Source organism: Crotalus tigris, unplaced genomic scaffold (genome assembly GCF_016545835.1).
Source record: "Crotalus tigris isolate CLP2741 ecotype Arizona unplaced genomic scaffold, ASM1654583v1 scf7180000017546.9332058, whole genome shotgun sequence".
NCBI lineage: Eukaryota > Metazoa > Chordata > Lepidosauria > Squamata > Viperidae > Crotalus > Crotalus tigris.
The window spans coordinates 4,235,741-4,243,471 of record NW_024096465.1 but is presented as its reverse complement, the minus strand read 5'-3'; the positions used below and the strand labels follow the sequence as shown (position 1 = coordinate 4,243,471).

Here is a 7,731-nt window from a genome sequence, read left to right as displayed (position 1 = left end):
ATGCATCGTCTTCCTTTTCTTCCACTAAAACTTTCTGGTTATATTATTCAGCAATCACAATTTATCATCAGCTTAGAAAGCATACTATTGAAAGGAGAACAGTGCCATTCATACTTAGAAGGAAAGTGCAATGTAATCTAAAAAGATATTGGATAATATTGATAAAAAGTAAGTTCAAAAAATGGTCTCTGAAACATGGCCTGGAAATTGCATTAAAGTTTATATCTTTGTTTCTTCATTCACCTTTGAAATAAACCTACAGACTCAAAATAAAAATCAAATTAAAAGGACAGCCAGCAGGATACAATTAAGTTAAGGCTGCAGAAAGGACTATCCTCAAAGTTCATGTAGCCACTAACTCTCTTTTGCAACCCCAAAGCCTCTTAGAGATTTAGAGGGGGGGAAATTACCCAACGTTGATTGTTGGGTAGAAAACTTAGGAGTAAAATGGGTATGTTAGACATTAATAATGTTTTACAGAGGTTTTGATTCATGAACTTTAAAGGGTTCTTCTTTAAATGTTAATTTAACCTATATGCATAGTCTAGGAGTTTTATAACAACAGGTATTGGCAGTTTTCAGATGATGGGAATTAATGTGTGCTTGTACTAAATGCCACAGGTACACCCCTCCTCCCCCAAAAAAGCAGCTGTGACATTGGGCAGAATTATTTCTTTTTCACTTGCCACTAGGGTTAAAATCACATGTCTAAATCTAAAACATTTTGCCTATTGCAGATAGAATCGATTGGTTTGATATCTTTGTTATGATTACCACATACAGTACATTTGCAAGGAGGGAGGGAGGGAGGGAGGTAATGTTATATAGAAAATTCAGCATCTTTGATTATTGTAATGTCCTGCCTTCTGTGTGACTATCTTGCTTTTGATGAGGAAAGTGGTAAAGTTTATAAGACAATGCTTCTTCTAACAGTAAATCCAAATCTTAAAAAGTTAAATGGCAATTAAGCATCAAGCATTTGTTTTATTTTCTTTAATACAGATACATTTTACTAATTGAAAGCAAAACAATACATATAAAAGCAGCAATTCACAGCTTTAGATATCAGCTCCAAATTAAAATAAGCACCATTTGCAATCAGCAATGTTCATATGCCACATATATGTATGTACAGCTGGTACAAAATTAAATCTGATTACTGTTTGTGTTGTATGCATGCTGCATATAAAGTAGTTTGTCACTGCCCCCAAAAAGAATAAATCCTTAGAAAACTATGAATACCGAAATACACAGAAATGCTGAAAATTCAGAAATACTGAAAAAATAGAAAGATTAATGGTGTGCAATGAGAAAGAAAATAAAAATGACAGAACAGATACAACCAACATCTCATTAGATGCTGAGTTTTGTACATTTGAAATAAATTTTATCTAGTATGCCTTGTTTCTGATAACATGTCACTGAGTTATACATAACAAGTTCTTGCTTATTGTTCAGTAGACACAATTTTTGCATCTATTTGTGCAAAATTAACTGTTGACTCCCACAGATTTTGTACTCTTTACAAATGGTGCCTGGAAGACTTTGTGAGCCTTATGGAAGTTGAGTCATGGCAACTGGACTTCTTTTCTTATTGGTTCAAAATGTTTTGTTGCTTATCCAAGTAGCTTCTTCAGTTTGAGCAAGTTGGTTAGGACGGCCCCATATATGTCATCCAGAGAAGTTTCATTTCTCACCTAGTCTCATTAGATGAGTAGGCAGAGAGTTATTGGGAAGTACATTTTACAGCTCCTAAACCCTTTATCTTAAATGGGTCCTTAAGTATAGCCTCCCCAGAGAACAGGTAAAGTAGTCTTAATCTTTCTGGGAACCGATGAAAGAGCAGCATAAAAAATTATGGACAGGTTGGGCCTGAGGCCTCCATCTTTAATGAGGGAAGAATTTTCCACTTTGGAATAAATGGATTTCTTCACTCCTCTCTCAAACCATCTACCTTCTCTGTCCAAAATGTGAATATTATTGTCCTTTAAAAAGTCTCTTCTTTTTTTTGTAATGAACATATGCTGCTGATTCTGCTCCTGTGTTGTTGCTTCTCTTGTACTGAGCCATTCTCTTGTGTAAAGGCTACTTGGTTTCTCCAATGTAGAGCTCTGAGCCCTCCTCACTAAGCTGGACTGCATGTACTACATTACTTTTCTGTAATTATTTTATTTTTATTTTTCTGTTCTTCTAAACCAGGAAAAATATACATAAATGAATGAGCTAAAAGAGGGATGGGTTTTGGCAGTGCCAACATTCCTTTCTGTATCCAGTCATCACTAATTGAGATTCCAAAAACTGGTGCTGTGCTTCCCTACTGTTTTCAGGTAAGAAAAACAACAAAAGAGTAATATAAAGCCCAATATAGGCTTAATTTATTAAAAAAAAAGAGAGAGAGACAGAGGCAAAGAAAATTTCCAAGTTACTTAAGGACTATGTAAGTCAACTATAGGCACAATGCCCTTAGTGTTTGATTCTTCTGCCCTTACCATCAAAATATTGCATATCCTTATTATGAAGACTTTGATGGAATTGAAAATGCTACTTAATACTATTTAATCTGAAGCGTCAGATTAAGTCAGGTTTCTATTCTAATTTTGAAGCCTATCAGAATTCAAATGGAAACTAGAATCTAGTTTAAAACCAAACCAGAAGTGATGTTGGAGAATAAATCTCTCCAGTTCTTACTGATGGTACAAAGCAAGCATGGGAGAAATCATGACCAGATTGGGATCATGCTGCTATTATGTTGAGGGTTTTTGTATGTAAGAATCTAGATTCTGGTGAAGCTTAGCAGACACAAGGTATACTATACACTACTTTTTGCATAAAACTGCAGTCTACATCTAGGGATAGGCACCTAGCAACAGACATCAAGCAAAATTATCAAACAGCCACTTCCTCAGCTGCTCCTGTCAAGTTATCATGCTTGTGTATTATAGTCTCCTTACAACCAGAGAGGAGACCAGACAGTTATGAGCCTGAGGAGCCAGCAGGCAGAAACCTACAGCAACTTCAAAAGAAAATCTGACTGAGCAGGTGAGACCTGTTTCCAATAGTGAGGGCCAGGTTCTGGTAGGAATCTTTGCCCAACAACATACTGAGAGCTGTGCAGAGCAGGACAAAGGCCATCCACACATCTTCTTGACAGAAAAGTGTTATTGCATTGTTGCCTCTCTCCTGTCCTATTACCCATCCTATCTGATTGAGCAGAACGAGCAGGCTTTAGGTCCCATTCAGATTCGCCTTCTGGTCCCATCAACCATGCTGGCCGGTGGGACCAGAAGACAAATCAATGCTATCATAGTTCCTGCCCCTGGAGAACATTCTGTCTCAGACATCAGGTTCGCCCTGACTCTGTTGGCCTTTTCTAATGTTTGAAGAGACCTGTCTCCTAGCTATATATGTGGCCTTCTCTGCTGGTGTGTATTTTAATTTTTGTATTTAATCTGTTTTTATTTGTTACCCCTGTTTGCCACCCAGAATCATTTGTTGAGATGAGCAGCTATATAAATTGATTAAATAATAAATGTCCTGATTAATCCATACCAGCACCCAGGGCTACATAAGAACATTGTCTCTTTTATTGTAATGCAGGAGTGTCAAACTGCTGGCCCATGGGCCAGATGCATCATGCCAAAACTGTACCCACCCCATTGCCGGCAATGGAAAAAAGTAGCAATACATCACAACACGTCATGTAACATTGCGAGTTTGACACCCCTGCTGTAATGCAACAACAAAGGCTTCTTTCTTTCTTTCTTTCTTTCTTTCTTTCTTTCTTTCTTTCTTTCTTTCTTTCTTTCTTTCTCTCTCTCTCTCTCTCTCTCTCTCTCTCTCTGTTTCTTTCTTTCTTTCTTTCTTTCTTTCTTTCTTTCTTTCTTTCTTTCTTTCTTTCATTCATCACTGGCAAAAGACATGCTGTTCCAGAGTAATGATAAGCTAATGCTGGGCCAAAATAATCTGAGAAAGGAGACATTTCTATTGCACTGGAGCCGTGGTGGTGCAGTGGTTAGAATACAGTATTGCAGACTGTGTGTACTCATTGCCAGGAGTTTGATCCTGACCAGCTCAAGGTTGACTCAGCCTTCCACCCTTCCGAGGTCAGTAAAATGAGTACTCAGCTTATTGGGAGCAATATTCTGACTCCGTAAACAGCTTACAGAGGGCTGTAAAACACTGTGGAGCAGTATATAAGTCTAACTGCTATTGCTATTGCATTCTCTGAGTAGTTGAATTTTCTTTTCAGATTTCTCCTGTTAGTGTTTCTGAGTTTCCAGACAAGATAACTGGCATAATTTTCTGGTAGCCGTCTGCTTCACTGGTTATCTAGTCTTTTTCATATGAAAAACACAAATATGATAAGGGAATTCAACCAAAAGATAAGAAATCAAGGAAGTTTCAGATCATCAAACAGGTAATTGTATAACTACCTATATCTTTAGCCATCTTATAAATAAATATGGCAAGAACACCATATTTATAGTATAAGAATTTCTAAAAAATATTTTCTTTCGAAACAATTTTCAAAAGCATAAGTCCTGGTAAGAAAGAAATGTTGTGGAAATTTTCTTCATGGCCTTATAGCAAACTATTAATTCTATAAAAAGGAATGGCTGAAATGTAAAATGGGAACTACAAGGCTGCCCTGTGATTGCTAGCTGAGTCTAAATGATACTAGCTGCATTCTTTCAGAACCAAAGCTAATCAAGTCAACACTTATAAAATCTTACATTACCATTCAATTATCAGTTCCTGCCTTTCCATGATACCACTTGAAATTCTGTATAAAATTTGTTATGAAAAGGCATGCTATTCGCTATGCCTTCATAGTACATTGAGGGCAAGATTTGCTCCATCATTAGGAGTAGTGCCTAGGAGGTACAAATATACAATTATCAAGATAGATGAGGCAAGGCAAATGTTGGAGATGTGGCAATAAAGATGCGACATATTTTCATATTTGGTGGAATTGTAAAAAAGTAAAGGCATTTTGGATTATGATTTGGTGGAACATTCAAAAGATTTTTAGAAGGAAGATAAAGTTTACTCCTCAACTATTTTTATTGGGTATCTTTGTGGATTTAAATGATAAAGAAACTATTTTGATGTTGAATTTATTAACTGCCGCAAGGTTATTAATAGGTTTATATTGGAAGAAAGATTCTTTGCCTACTTTAGAAGAATGGGTATTTAAAGTATCTAGTTTTGCAGAGATGGCAAAAATTTCTGCCTATTTAAAGGATCATACACAAGAAAGATATATCACTGTATGGAGAAGATGGATAGATTATATTCAGAAAAAGTATGGAACTAAAAAGTTTCACTTATTTTATGAATGAATATTATAGTAAATATTACAGAGAATTGTCTTATAGGCTATTGGAGTTAAAGGTTAAGTATGATATTTTTTTTTCCTTTTTTATTATTATTTTTTTCTTTTTTCTTTTTTTTCTTTTTCTTTTCTTTTTTCTTATTATTATAAATCCTTTTAATTATTAACCCTGTATTCTGCTCTGGGAAGTGAAGGGAGGGGGGTTGGGGGTGGGAGGGAGGAAATGTGGGGGGTAAGAGTAATATAGATAATGGTTGCTTATAGGGGTGCGGCCTGGGCACTCCCCTTATGCTGCGTTCATGGGTTTGATAGGGATGAGAGGTGGGCAAGGGTAGAGAGGAAGCAGGGTAGTGAGAGGAGAAGGGGAGGGGAAGAGAGTAGGATGGGAGGTGAGAAAGAGGAGGGAAGTAGGGAATGTTTTAAGAGAGGGTGGACGCGGCCTGGGGGGAGTGCGCAGGTCGTAATAATGTTTATTTTATCTTAAAATTGTATTGTATACTGTTTTTTTATAATGTTTATATGGAAAAAATAAAAAACTTTCATTAAAAAAAAAAGATAGATGAGGCAAGATGACCGTTATTGTCATTTTTTTTACTGTGGGCCGAATGGCACACATCAAAAATGAAATTTAGTTGCCTGCTCTCAAACTGAAACACATACATGACATACACCTAAACATACTATATACAACGTATGTACAGACCCACACCCCTACATATACATAACAAATAAATATTAAATACTATCTGTTATGTCCCGAGCCTTGCAAACGGCTCGGGCGTTTGCAGGCAGTCCTGGGCAGGTGCAAAGCTGCCCGGGACCAGACAGGCTGTCGCCAGCGCCGTGCGCATGCGCGGGTGCTGGCGCGGGAAAAGTAACACATTTACCCGGGAAGCGTCTATATAAGAAGCTGGGAGGTTTGGGGAGCTGCTGAAGCCATCTACTTGTAAGCTGAACGCTGAATAAAGGAAACTGAGAACTTCAACTGCTTCTCGTGTCTGCTTCCCGCCAAGGACTCAACACTGGCGACGAAGGTGGGATGCCTTGCACTACCTGGAAAGGAAGAAGTGTAAGCTTACCCAAGGAGTCCTGAGCGGCGGAAAGGAACGGCGTCGACTCGGCAGCTGCCCGCCAATCCGGTGCGCATTCGGGGGTAGGCTGGCTGATAGACCCGTCTCCTGAAGATCTAAAGATGGCAAAAATCGGAAGGCTTTCGGAATTCGACGTCTCACATCCAGAGCGGTGGGAGTCATACGTAGCCAGGGTGGAGAACTACTTCAAGGCAAACCAAGTGAGGGAAGAGAGCTTGAAGGCTGCCACCCTGCTTTGTGTTTGCGGTCAAGACGCCTTCGACATCGCAGAAAACCTTGCAGCACCTGTTCCAGTAGAGTCTGTCAGCTACACAGATCTGAAGAAGCTACTGAAAGAGCACTTCCACCCCAAGATGTCCGTCATCGCATGGCGCCACACCTTCGAGCAGAGGGATCAACGGCCCGGCGAGTCGGCCAAAGAATTCATCACCGCATTACAGAAGGCCGCCAAGCACTGCGAGTTCAAAGACCTCGAAGAACGACTGAGGGACCGATTCGTGTGCGGGTTAAGGCATCGAGATCTACAACAGAGACTTTTCGCTAAAGAAGAACTGTCCTACCAAGATGCCTTAAGGGAAGTCACCGCAGAAGAAGCAGCAGGCGGCGCTATCAAGAACATGCGGCCGATCAGAAACAGTCCAGAGGTTGCATCCGTGCACCAGGAAGACGCCCAAAGAAACTCCGAGGAGGATCCGGACGAGGAAGTCGACCGTCTCCACCCCACGACGGAAGAAAAACAGAAGGGAAGCTCTTAAGCTCCGCTCAAGTGCATCGGCTGTGGAGGTCGCCACAGGAGAACCGACTGCAAGTTCCGCTCCGCTACCTGCCGGGCATGCGGCAAACAAGGACACATTGCAGCTGTGTGTCTGGGCCAACGAAAGGTACAACCTCAGGAAGAACCGCGCCTGAAAAGTACCAGATTCCCCAGCAAGAATAGGGTAGGGTTTTGCGCTTCGCGAAGAAGCATCCTTAGGACAGGCACACAAAAGCCAATTAAGAAAAAGCTGTCACTCAAGGTGAAGCTACAAGGGGTTCCATTATCTATGGAACTAGACACAGGGTCTGCCTTTTCAATTATCTCATTGCATACATTTAGGAAGATTTGTTCCGGTAGTGGAACTCAGGCCAAGTTAAGGCCTTCTGACATTGTGTTAAAAGATTTTCAAAATTCAAGAGTGTGTGTTAAGGGGGAGGCCACCCTTAACGTGCAATACAAGAGTTTTGAAGGTCCACTAGACTTATTAGTAGTAGGGGGTGAACGAACGAGTCTCATAGGACTCGATTGGTTTGAGGCCCTGGGGATAC

At 39.8% G+C, this 7,731-nt stretch overlaps 1 long non-coding RNA gene across 1 annotated transcript; it reads left to right on the top strand.

The window, feature by feature from the left end:
• Positions 1-833: 833 nt before the first annotated feature.
• On the top strand, positions 834-5,009 carry LOC120304686. Its single transcript, XR_005555797.1, has 3 exons — positions 834-2,327; positions 2,943-3,039; positions 4,250-5,009. It is a non-coding gene; the product is annotated as an uncharacterized LOC120304686 (long non-coding RNA).
• The last annotated feature ends 2,722 nt before the right edge of the window (positions 5,010-7,731 follow it).